We start from the raw sequence: 13,987 nt of genomic DNA on the forward strand, positions 1-13,987 counted from the left end.
TGCAATGGATTGAAGATCAATGGCATTTTTTCAGAAGTAAAAATGTTAAGTAAAAAGAAACATTTCATTTATGGTACATCAAAACTTCTTGACAAAGCATCAGCAATAACATTTTGTCTGCCTGGAATATGTTTGATTTCTACATTAAATTCCTGCAAAAACAATGACCAGCGCAGAATTCGTTGGTTCTTGACTTTCATCATATTTATAAAGATAAGGGGGTTGTGGTCTGTAAATACTAACACTTTATTTCCTGATAAGTAAATCTCAAACTTCTTAATTGACAATATAAGACCCAACGCCTCCTTTTCTACCACGGAATAATTTCTCTGAGCTGCATTAAATTTTCTAGAATAGTAATACACAGGATGCTCAATCTGGTCTAAACCAACTTGAATAAGCACAGCACCTATTCCAACATCTGACGCATCAATGTGTAATATAAATGGTTTATCAAATTGGGGACTAGCAAGAATAGGTGAGGTGGACAATATGCCCTTCAGGTTCTGAAAAGCATTCTGACAATCTTGTGTCCACTGAAACTTTACTTGCTTGCGTAACAAGTTTGTCAAAGGAGCAGCTACTGTTGAAAAATTTCTACAATAACGCCTATAGTATGCACACATACCAATAAACCGTTGGACTCCTTTCTTATTGGTCAACACTGGGTAGTCCACAATGGCTTGAATCTTATCTTGTAAGGGGATAATCTTACCTTGGCCTACCTCGTGTCCAAGATAAGTTATCGTACCTCTTGCCCAACTACACTTATTCATATTTATGGTTAACTTTGCGTTTTCCAACACTGTAAACAAGTTCTTAAGGCCTAAGAGATGATCTGCCCAATTCTTACTGTACAAAACAATGTCATCAAGGTAGGCCCTACAATCTGGCACATCCTTGAGTAAGAAATTCATGAATCTTTGAAAAGTAGCAGGTGCATTTCTCAAACCGAATGGCATGACATTAAATTCATACGCACCATCAGGTGTAACAAAAGCAGTAACCTCTCTAGCATACTCTGTTAATGGAATTTGATAATACCCTTTTGACAAATCAAGCTTACTTACATATTCGGCATGACCTATGGACTCTATACATTCTTCCAACAAGGGTAAAGGAAAAACGTCCACTGTAGTGTTCTTGTTCAGTTTCCTGTAATCCACGCACAATCTCCAGGTTCCATCTGGTTTTGGCACTAACAAACACGGAGAGCTCCAAGTACTTTGACTTGGCCGAATGAAATCATGCTGGAGCAGATATTCCACTTCTGCTTGCATAATTTTCCTCTTTTCGGGATTCACTCGGTACGGATGTTGTCGAATGGGGGTGCTGTCCAGGAGCTGAATGTCGTGTGTGATGAGGTGGGTCTGGGTAGGAACCTCCCCAAACAGAGATGTATGGTTGTCCAGCAGAACCTGGAACTCATCACGTTGTTCCTCCTGTAAATGACATAGCATCTCCCTGCCATTGGAACTGGAACTGAGAAGTTGGATATTAACATCATGTCTCTCACTACAATTATCCTCAGGTGGTAACTCTTCCCGACTAAAACAAGCTACTACACCAGGTCCAACATAAGCTTTTAATCTGTTAATGTGTACAGTCATTTGGGGTTCTGAAAGATTAGGGTTAATTAGTTTATAAGTTAGGTCTCCCACCTTGTCTACCACTTGGTAGGGTCCTGCGAACTTATGGGACATGGAAGTCCCCATACGAGGTTTCAACACCAACACCAAATCTCCGACATCAAACGACCTTAGCTTAGCTTTGAACTTCTTGTCATATCGTACTTTCATGGCTTGTTGAGTCCTTCCCAGATGTTCTTTCGCCATCTCACGAACCCGACACAACTTAGCCTTGACCTCACTCAAGTACAATCCGCTCTGATGAACAGAGACATCTCCCAACAACTTTTCTTGTAGCATTTTAAGAGGACCTCTTACTTGGTGACCAAACACTAGTTCAAAGGGTGAACAGCCCAATGACTCTTGTAGCCCTTCTCTAGCAGCAAACAACACAAAGGGGAGATTCTCATCCCAATTACGTGGATGAGTTTCTCCGGTTGTCTTCAGCATTTGTTTCAAAGTCTGGTGGAAACGTTCAAGTCCACCTTGGCTTTGGGGATGATATGGACTGGATAATTTGTGCCGAATCCCTCGGGATTCGCAAAAAGTTCTGAAAACTTTAGAAACAAAATTTCCCCCATTATCACTCTGAATAACTCTAGGCATTCCAAACAACGAAAAGAATCTTTCAAGACACTTGATGAGATTATGAGCCTTGGTATTCCGTAGAGCATAAGCTTCAGGAAATCTAGTAGTCATACACATGAGAGTGAACAAAAACATGTTACCCGATTTAGTCTTAGGTAAAGGACCCACACAATCAATTACAACATGAGTAAATGGTTCATCAGGAACTACAATAGGTTGCAATGGTGCTCTAGGTACAGATTGATTTGGTTTACCAACAATTTGACAGGGTATACAGTTATGACAATATCTGACCACGTCTTTCTTTAACTTTGGCCAGAAAAAATATTTACTTATCTTATGGTACATATTCGTGATACCTTGATGACCTCCCATGGGGTCATCATGTGCAGCCTGCAGGACCTGCCTACGATAATCATTGGGGACAACGAGTTGGGTTCTAATCTCACAATCCTCTGAAGAGGGAGTTCCCTTGGGTCTCCACCTTCTCATCAGAAGTCGATCCTTGAAGAAGAAACCCGTCCCTTCCTCCAATGCATCAATATTATCAGGAGCCTCAGAAATACACTTACTTAAACTAGGATCAGTAGTCTGTACAACACTTAAGGGCAATGACTCAGACTCAGCAGCGAGCGGGCAAGAACCTAGTAGCTTGATCTCTTTTCCCGATTGATCAGAATAAAATGGAGTCATAGCTACTTCGGCCTCACTCTCGACAACTGGCGCACTGGAGACAAGCGGGCAAGGTACAGATAGTTCAGCCTCCTCACCTTCACTTTCCTTGTGATTTAGGTTCGGCGGGGCTTCTACTACGGCCTCACTCTCATCATCCAGTCGAGTCATAAAAGAATCCTCAAGATCCACCTCCCACTCCTTTTCTGAAGGGGTCCTGGTCTTGGGAACAGCAACCTCAGTGAAGACAGGATTACTCTCACCTGTTTTTCCCATGGATCTAGTTACAACACAAGCAGGGTAAATAATATCATCATCTGCTTCCGGTTGAGCTAATACATTATGGGGTTTAGTTAACATGATGGGACACTTGGGCCCTACAACCATTTGGTTGCCAAAATCATTACCTAGAATAATGTCTACCCCAGGAATGGGCAGTTGTTTACTTACACCAACATTACACCATCCTGAAGTATATTTAGAATCAAGGTTAACTTGCAATAAGGACACTGGTTGCACACTACCGGCAATACCTTGGAGAAGCACAACTTCACCCAGATCTCGGGTGTCAACATCATCAAGTACCTTCTGGGTAATAAGAGACTGTGAAGCTCCAGTATCACGGAGTAATTGAACAGTCTTATGTCTACCATTAGTACATAATAAGGTACCTGTGGAAATATAGGGTTTGAATTCAGCCATCCAATTGGGACTGACTGTAATACATGAAGAATTAATAGGTTGCACTCCTTTACTCATAATAAGACCAGTTGGTCGGAGTTCAGGATGCAAACTAAAACATGAAGAAATCACATGCCCCCTTCTCTTACAATGGGTACAATGTTTGACAGTGGACACACTGGTAGAACCAACTGCCGGTTTAGAATTAGCATTACTAGGCTTAGATGATCCTGGCAATGGAGTAACCATCTTAGGGTTAGTAAGAGAAGAGTTCACGGGAGTAACTGTCGCACCAGGAGGAGACTTATACTGATAAGGAGTACGGTGAGCATTGAAATTTACTCTACGACTAGACTTAGGTGAAGTGGCCGTAAACGGGGCCTTAGTCAGCAACTCATGCTCATCCGCGAGCTTTGACAGCTCATCAATATCTGTTACATTCTTTTGTTCTGCCATAAAAGTAGACAACTGGTCTGGAAGACATGACAATACTTCTTCCATTATAAGAAGATTCTTTAGAGCATCAAAATCAGTGACTGCAAGTGACTTTAACCATCTGTTGCAAAAATTCGTCTTCTGACGAGTAAAATCTGCTATTGTCTGATCCCTTATCCTCCTTAGGTTTCTAAACTTTTGCCTGTGTGCCTCTGGATTTAACTGGTATGCATTGAGGATGCTTTTCTTTACAAAGTCATAATCAAAACTATGAGCGTCAGGTAGGGTTGTGAAAACCTCCTGACTACGCCCCTTGAATTGAGACTGCATAATGGCTACCCACTGATCCCTTGGCCAGTTCATACTGATGGCAATTTTATAAAAATGTGCAAAGAAAACCTCAGGATCTTCCTCATTGAACTTGGGCAACTCTATATACTTATTCATCCTGATGGGATTATTATCACTATTTGTTGAAACATTACTAGTATTTCCATGCCCAGCTGCCATACGCTGTGATTCAAGCCTGAAGTTAGTGTCAGCCATTTGTTGTTGAATCTCTAATTGCCTAGTTTGTTCCTCGGCTTGTTGCTTCTTTGTGGCTTCTATTTGCAACTGTACCGCAATTTCTAAACGCCTAGTCTCCAGCTCCCTTTGCTGAGCTTCAGCCTCTAATATTTGCTGTTGCTGTTGAGCTTCAATCTCTCTTTGACGAGCTTCAGCCTCTAATATTTGCTGTTGCTGTTGAGCTTCAATCTCTCTTTGACGAGCTTCAGCCTCTAATATTTTCTGTTCCTTTTGAGCTTCAAGCTTAGCATTGGCTATTTGCGCTTCTAACTCAAGACGCTTTAACGTCATCTGATCACTCGACTCCTCTCTTAACTCTTCTAGAATTTCTTCCTCTAATTCCCCATTCTCAACAAAATGCGTCACAATGACTTTCAATATTTGGGCTTTAACCATTCTATTGCTGGCGGTCAAATCCAACTGATTTGCCATTTGTATTAACTCAGTCTTTTTAAGGTTCTGAATCCCTTCAAAGTCTGGGTGAGCCACCAACGCTGCAACTTTCTCCTCCATCGTTACTAACACTTGGCACTTGATTCACAAAAATAATTAAAACAATGGCACTGCACTACACTTCACTGTAAAATTGTCACCACACTGAAAATTCGCTTGGCCTCACTGCACAAACAAAATATATAGGATGACTTACCTCAAAATCGTGAAACGTTGTTACTTGACACACAGGAAGGCTTGCTTGGCACATGGAATAGTTCTTAAGAAACACACAGAGACACTTGACACACTGGTACCTAGGAAGGCAAGGTTAGATTAGCATAGTTAAGTTAAAGTGGGACAATATTTCCCGGCACAGGCCCCCATAACTCTTTGTTACCTATCGTACGTTACGGCTCGTGATCCTACAGCAGCCAAACAGTAATAAGTCTAGGGATACGACACAACTGCTGTTCTCAATAGCGAATCACCAGTATAACCCCTTAATAAGTAATGAGCACAAAAATAGAATCTTCATAGGACTGAAGAATAAAGACAATATCTTATCTATATATATTAAATAAATCTCAATAGCAAACAGATGATTATATGGTCACAATATATCACTTTAAAAATATCACTGTATCTTCCAGACATTAAATCAATAATAATATATGTATGGCTATGACAGAACAAATGAACTTAACTTCAACAAGTTGTTATCTCCCTGGTTCCCGCTCAGCTACTGAACAACAAAATGCGAGTCAAAAAACACATTGCCTTGCCCCGCGAATAAATTGCCAAAGTTACAATATTTATTATTTCAACAATGGAGCACTACATTGTGACAAGAGTAATCTTAAACTAACTTAATGAATAATTAATACATATTGATATACAAAAATTAAAGTAATTATTCTTTACATAGTAATTAAAATATGCATACAGAAGGAAATAATGGCATGCACACCCCAGCAACGGACGATCCCACGACAATTTGCCAGATACAGTTCACTCAATTATTATTTCACTCTGTTACCCACTTATGATCACATATAAATCATTAGTTCCCGTGGGAAAACTGATCACACAAAGAAATAACAATCATTCCCACGATACGCTGGGCCTAACGCCAACACTGTAACATGAATGTGCATTTGCATAGAACATATAAGTATAACAATATACATGCTTGTAATTTACATACAATTATAAATGTACATATTAATATATTTACTTACGTATCTTATAAGGGTACGTAACAGCTCTCATGGCTCTGGAGTCCTTCAATCCAGTCCATCCTGTGGTAGTCGAAATTTAATCTTGACTGTTTCTTATCTCCAGCAGATTTAATACAGTGGAGATTTGCTGGATTCCCAGCCTTATTTGTCTGTATTTAAAAGAGTGTGTGGACGCTGCTACTAAGGAGGCTACCTGCACCTGTCCCATCTCCCATAAAGGTGTTCCTTATTCCGACTTCTACCCAGTTATTCATTCCTCAATCCTTGTCTGTTGGCAGGGTCGTTAGGTCTTCTGTTACTGGTAACAAACTGCGTGCTCTTAGGGGTTGTGTCCCATGGTTTTCCTCCTACCACCGTAACCGGAGGTGGGAAACAGCTCTTGCGAGGTTACATATTGGTCATACACGTTTAAATCACGGGTACACAATGGAGCGCCGCCCTGCTCATCATTGTCCAAACTGCATTGTCGTTCTTACAGTCGTGCATATCATTGTTGAATGTCCTTACGTCCAGGACGTGCATGTGTCTTGCTTCCTGACTGTCCATTCGTGGTCACTTGTCCCACGATAGAATTCTTGGTAAATCAGGATACCTTTGATATCGTTCGCCTTATGCGCTTTTGTTCTCATATTGGCATCCTTAGTGATATTTAGCGCCTTTCGAATATCCCTCACATATGATGGTGCTACATAGCCTTAACAACTTGGTGTCTCCTTTGGATAATTATTTAATATTCAGTGGTTGTTTTATCAGATACGCTAATAGCACAAAAAGCTAATATGGTGCCATCATACTTTCCTTGGCAAGCACTGTTCTCAAACTAGGCTTAGTAATCATAGTTTCTAGGGGCGCTGCTGTAAAAAGGTTACCATTCTCGTATTGCAAACGAATATATATATAGGTGTAGTAATATATAGTTGTAGGGACTTCCCACAACATTAATCGAGAAATAGAGAGATATGGTACACCTATTCATTACATATCGAAAAAGTAAGATGCAGCGAGCAAAGTGTGTGGCACAACTTACGTTGCATATTCCACAGAGTATGACGCACTTTTCGTTCTTTATACTGTGACGTGACATAGTAGTGCAGGTATACTGGGTAGATGTAATGTGGCACGCACCTCGCATTAATACAAATTTGCTGCTTTGGCTCCTTCAGTGTGAAAATTCCACAGGATATAAAGAATAATCAGATGAAAGCTTGACACAACTTTATTCAAATATTAAATTCGAACAAACACCTGAAAGATGATATCGGAAACCCGGTTAACATACACTTGGCTGGCACATGAGAAAACAGAAAGTATTAACATGAACAAACTTAAGGTAATACAAAGAAAATAATGGTGACAATAACATTTACAATGACACTGGCACCTGAACACAAGGAAAGACTCGAGTCACATGGATGAACAGAGTTGACCCAAAGCATCAGAAGAGACTACCGTTGTGAGTCAAGTGAAGAGTACTTATACCCCTGTAGGGACATCACATATTTGGCACTGAGGCTGGAATTAAATGCCTGCAGCATAAATGCTAGTTAACCATGAGATAACCAGAGTCGGCGAAAAGCATCCTGCCTGGGGTTCCTGGACTATGTGGAGGGTGATGGTGGTAGCTTCCTGGACATACGTCTGGGTGAAACATTTGGGTTGGACTGGCGTAATAGGTAATATGCAGAGTGATGTACATGAAGGTTAGTATGAGAAGACAGTTTCCTGTGCTATGCTGGGGAATTACATGACAATACCAAGTAGTAAGGTACACATTTCGTTGAACATTTAGTTTCGTTGAAGTTTTTTGACATCAGTCATATGCGTGTTTGAACGTTTTTAACATCAATTTTATGCGTTTCAACTGCTTTACATTACGTTTGTGTATGTTTTGACCTCTTTACATACATTTTATGTGTTTTGATCCATTTAACATTTGTTTTATAGTTAAAATCAACATATGATCTTCTAAGTGCGTGCACCAACCGCTATAGGAAGACGTAATTACATTTTAAGGGCCACTCCGCTCAACAGATGCCGTTATTAAATATTTGTTATTATGTTCCCCTCCCTTTCTGGCTCGTTGTCGCCGTGAGGGGGCTTGGTGGGCGGCTGCCGGAGTGTGATGCTCCATGGGTCAGTCCTCTGTCCTTTTGAGGCCTTATGCTCCGGCTGCTCTCTTTACCAATTTTGGTCAGAACTCTTTTCCTTTTCCTTGTGTTTCGTTTTTCTCCCCATCCCCCTCTTCTCCTTTCTAATTGTCATTTCCTGCCGACCTTATGCCTGTTTTGATTATTCTCCTGGACTTCTTCTATTTTGACGCCCGAGTGTTTGAGGAGGCATACTCTTGCACCCGTAGAACTGTAGTACCCGACGTCGAGAGCGAGGGGGAACCTTTTATTGTCAATTCCCCTTTCGTCACTGAACCCGATCTTGAAGGACTGTCGGTTCTTAAGGTGGCGTTTGTGGGGCGTATACTCACGACGCACCCCTGGAGGGCCCCGGCATGATCGGCGATAGCTTCCTGTTGGGTGTCTTGCCTCTAATTGTGGCTCCATGGTGGGTGTGGGGACACATTCGTGAATGAAAGTTTTTTCCTCGTTTTCACGGCTGATAATGTTTCCCTTGTTCCTTCTCAGGCTCGTAGAGTGGGCGACCAAGCACCCGAGTCGAACTGTGTTGGAAGACCAGGCCCTGTAGCCCCCGCTGCACTGGGCCCCGACGGCCTGACTACTTCCCCCAGCTCCCCTCCCTAATCTGTGGTAGGGTCGAGTCCCCAGCCCCCAGTGGTGACCACCTCGTCCCCTGGCACGGCTTCGTCTCTTATGGTGACTACTGCGCCTTTTACCCGCTCTCTCTCTGGGGGTTCTCAACGCTGTCCCCGTCATGGCCGCCCTCGCACGATCCCTTCCCGTAATAGTACTTACAACGCCTTGTTTGGTCCTGCTACGTGGGCTAAATACTTTGATCTCCACCATCTGGATTCTACTCCTCCTGATGATTTCTCCCTCCATAAACCACCTTGTTGATTCAGTAGATGCCTCTGTTACTTTTAACTCCACCACTTACGGTACGCATGTCGTCGATGCTCCTTCTCAGGATGCAGCTACTTGCTTAGCCGCTTTGTCCTGCATTAGAGAGACCCTGTTCGGGTCTCCAAAAACGCTCGGTTAAATGCCAGTGTTCGTACTGTTCTCCTCCCACACCATGTTGCAACTGGTGTTCGGGACCTCAAAGATTGCCATGAGGATATTAAACATATCCTCGAAGCCCAAGGCCATTCAGTCCTCCAGGTGGACACGTTTACTCGACCCCTTTCGTGGTCGTCGCCGTCAGCCCCTTCGCGTTGTAAAAATCACCTTTGATAGTAGGGCCCTTCCGCCCCTATTATTCTTGCTGGTGCCAGATGCTCCGTTCAGGAGTACATTCCCTCTCCTAGACTTTGCAATAAGTGTTGGAAGTTCGGGCACGGTGTCCTCAAATGCACCAGTACTGTGTATCTGTGCCCCTTGTGTGGGGACGATAGTCATTCTAAGTTCGAGTACACTTCTCCCCACGCTCGCTGCCTCAATTGCGGTGAAGCCCACCCTACCTTCTCACGCTCGTGTATGCACTACAAACTCGAGGAAGCCGTCCTCAACTTGAAGCACCATGATCGTCTGTCTTTTCCTGAAGCGAGACGCCAAGTTCATCGTCTCGCCCCTTTCGCGGGCGTCTCTTACGCTCGCGTGTTGCGTTCTGCCTCTCCTCGTCCTTCCTGTCTTCCTCAGACTCACAACCGTTTCCAGACCTTAAACCCGTCCACACCCACCACCTCCTTCCCTATTCCTTTGCCTCCTGTCCCGGATAGTCTCCCTCCCGGTTCTTCATCTGGGGTTTCCCCCCCTTTCTACCCAGTCCACCATATCTCCTTTGTCTTCTTCCCCATCTCCCCCCCACTCTTTCTTCCCGACCCTCCCCCCAGTCTCTTGACCCTCCACGCCACCTGACTGTTCAGGCTGATATCCATCATCCTCTCAGCAATCTTCGTGTTGTTCGCTCCCGTTCCTCTTCTCCTGCTGAGACCAATGAGTCTGTCCCCCGGTACGTTGTTACTGGAACGCCTGTCTCTTAGAGTCAGAAACGTAAGCCTGGCTCCTCTCCTTCTTCCTCTCCAGCGGGTAAGAAGGTTTCGCTTTCTTCCTCACCCCTTCCTCTGACTGTCACTACATCCCCTAACATTTCAGTGGTCGAACGCCCCTGTCCCAGATATGGAGGTTTCTTTCGCCCCCAAATTCCCTCTTGGTAGCTGCCCTTGCTGAGGTGAACTCCCTGACTTCTGCCCCCCCTCCTCCTCCAGCTGTCCTTGCCTGCCCCTCTCAGTTGTCTCTTCCTCCTTCGGACCCCGTCAGTCCGCCTCTGGTCTGTCCTCTTGCTCCCTTCCTTCTATCCTTACTAAGTTTACCCATGCTCCCTAACCCTGATTTTGCCGACCCTGCTCCTGATCCTGAGATTCTTTAATAAACTGTGTTCTTCTATACTTTTATTTATTTCTTGTTCTCTGTTACTGTCCTTTCTCTTTGGCAATGTCTATTCTTCAGTGGAATATTCGTGGATTTTATGCCAACTTCCATGAACTCCAACTACTAATTACACAGTTTTCAACGCTTTGTGTTTGTCTCCAGGAACCAATGCTTGGTGCTCGTCCTGGTCACTTTCGCGGTTATTCTTTTCTTTCTCCCCCCCCCCAGCTCTTGCTGGGGCCCATAACTCTACTGCTCTCTTAATTCGATCTGATACTCCCTTTGTCCCCCCTACTTCTTCCGTCACCTATCCATTGTTCTGCTGCCCGTGTTTTTGTGCGTAAATGGTATACAGTCTATTCCATTTATCTCTCTCCCCAAATGTCCCGCTTTCCCTTACTGATCTTAAGCACCTCCTGGACTCCTTGCCAGAGCCGGTGCTCCTTTTGTGTGATTTCAACTGTCGACATTCCCTCTGGGGTGATGTCCTGACAAACACCCGAGGCCGTCTTCTCGAACCGTTCGTCTTCGCTTCTTCTCTATCTCTTCTAAATTTTGGTGAGCCTACTCATGTGGACTCCCGAACTCGCACCCTTTCCTGTCTTGATCTTTCTCTCTGCTCGTCGTCCCTTTACTTAGATTTCACGTGGCAGGTTCTTGATGACCTCCATAATAGTGATCATTTCCCTATCCTCGTTTCATTTTTTCTCTTTCCACCCTCCTCTATCCTTCCCTAGGTGGCAGATTGCCAAGGCTGACTGAAGCTTATTTACCCTTCATGCTACTCTCTCTGACCTCTCCTCTCTGCCTCTTCCTCGTGCCCTCCTTTTTTATGACACTGTCTTCAACGCTGCCCTCCGCTCTATTCCTCGCTTTTCTTCCCGGAGCACACGGAAGTGCGTTCCCTGGTGGAATGCGGATTGTGCTCGGGCTGTCCGCTGTAAGCGTGCAGCCTGGAAGAAACACCGCCGCCAGCAGACGGCTGATTCTTTTATTTTGTTTCGGAAGGCAAGTGAGGTGGCTCGTAGGACCATCCGTACAGCTAAACGTGAGAGTTGGAAATCTTATGTTTCCTCCATTACGTCCGATACTCCTCTGCCACAGATCTGGAAGAAGATCCGCAAGATTGCTGGCAAATTCGTTCCAGATGTCTCGCCGGTTTTCCACCTCTGTGGTACTCTTGTGGCGGATCCAGTGAAGGTCGCGAGCGAACTGGGTTCCCATGTTTCTTCTGTTAGCTCTGGTTCTCATCTTCCTCAATCCTTCCTTCTTCGTAAGCCTGTTCTTGAATCTCTTCCTTTAGATTTCCGCACTCATCTCCGCCTTCCCTATAACGGTCCTTTCGCTCATTATGAACTTAAGTCTGCCCTGGCCCTCTGCGGATCTATGGCGGCGGGCTCGGATGACGTTCATTATGAGATGCTTCGCCATCTCCCTCCGTGCACGTCTCAGTATTTACTTAGTCTGAATAACCAGGTCTGGGAGTCTTCGTCCGTCCCTGAGGACTGGCTCGATGCCGTTGTACTCCCTATTCGCAAACCAGGGTCTCTAGGTACGTCCCCTAAGGACTTCCGCCCTATTGCTCTCATGAGTTGTGTTTGCAAGCTGTCTGAGCGTATGATAAATGTCCGTCTGATATGGTTCTTGGAACACCATCACCACCTCTCTCCTTCTCAGTTTTGTTTTCGCAAGTGCCGCAGCACGACTGATGTCCTAGTGAACTTTAAGGTCTATATTCGTACTGCATTTGCTGCGAAGACCTCCATTGTTGCTGTCCTTTTTGACCTGGAAAAGGCTTATGACACAACTTGGAGATACGATATTCTGTCCCAACTTCGTTGTTTTGGCCTTCGTGGTAATCTCCCTCTCTTCCTTCAAAGCTTCCTCTCTCGTCGTAACTTTCGAGTCAGGCTTGCTTCCACTCTCTCTCTCACTTTTCGGCAAAAGGTGTGCACCAAGGTAGCGTTCTTAGTACTACTCTTTCTGATTGCCCTCAATGGTCTTCTTTCCTCCCTTCCTTCTGATATCTTCTCCGCTCTTTATGTTGACGATCTTACTCTTTGCTGTCAGGGTGAGGATTCGCCTCTCCGTCAACGGCGGCTTCAACTTGCGATTGATGCCGTGTCATCTTGGACCACCAATCATGGCTTTAAGTTCTCTACTACTAAGGTTTGTGCCATGACTTTTACTCGAAAGCGGATCGTTCTTCGTCCCTCTTTGTCACTTTATGGTCATCCCCTTGAGTACAAAGATTCCACGAAGCTTTTGGGGTTATTCTTTTACACTCGTTTGTCTTTGTCGCCCCATGTCTCTTACCTCCTTGTTGAATGCTATAAGACCCTTAATCTACTTAAGGTTTTGTCCCATACTTCTTGGGGAGCGGATAGACGCACGCTCCTCTATTTGCATTCCTCTGTCGTCCTGTCTAAACTCGATTATGGTTGCCCTGCATACTCTTCTGCTTCTCCTTCTACTCGTCGCCGTCTTGATCCTCTGCACCATACTGGGTTGCACCTCAGCTCTGGTGCTTTTTGTTCAACTCCTACCCTCAGCTTGTACGCTGACACTGGCTTTCTGTCTCTCCAGGACCGCCGTGATTGCTACAGTCTTTGCTATCTTGCACGATCCTTACAGCATCCTCACTCTCGTCTTTATCGTGCTTTGACTTTTACCCCTCCTGTAATTCCTGTTCCTCTTCACCTCCTTCCTCTTTCTGTCCGTTTGTCTCGCTTACAAGATTCTCTTTCAGTTCGTATTACTAATGTTTCTCCTCGTATTGTTCCATCCTTGCCCTCGTGGAGGGTCCCCCTTCCTAAATTTTGTACTTCTCTGACCCGCATCACTAAAGCTTTTACCCCTCCTACAGTTCTGAAACGCCTCTTCCTTGAGCACTTCTCTTCTCACTCCCACTCTGTTCCCATCTTCACCGATGGGTCAAAGTCTGCTGATGGTGTGGGCTACTCTGTTGTTTTTCCTGACCACACTTATATGTGTCGCCTTCCTCCAGAGGCTAGCATCTTCACAGCAGAACTCTTTGCTATTCTCTATGCTCTTTGTCTCCTGCTTTCACGGTGTCAATCCTCCTCGTGGTGGTAGTTGACTCTCGTAGTGCCCTCATGGATTTAGGGTCCTTTAACCCAGTCCACTCGGTGGTCATCGAGATTCAACATTGGCTGTTTCTTATCTCCAGTAAATTTAAGTCGGTTGCATTTTGCTGGGTTCCCAGCCATGTTGGTGTCTCTTT

Source organism: Procambarus clarkii, chromosome 30 (assembly GCF_040958095.1).
Source record: "Procambarus clarkii isolate CNS0578487 chromosome 30, FALCON_Pclarkii_2.0, whole genome shotgun sequence".
NCBI lineage: Eukaryota > Metazoa > Arthropoda > Malacostraca > Decapoda > Cambaridae > Procambarus > Procambarus clarkii.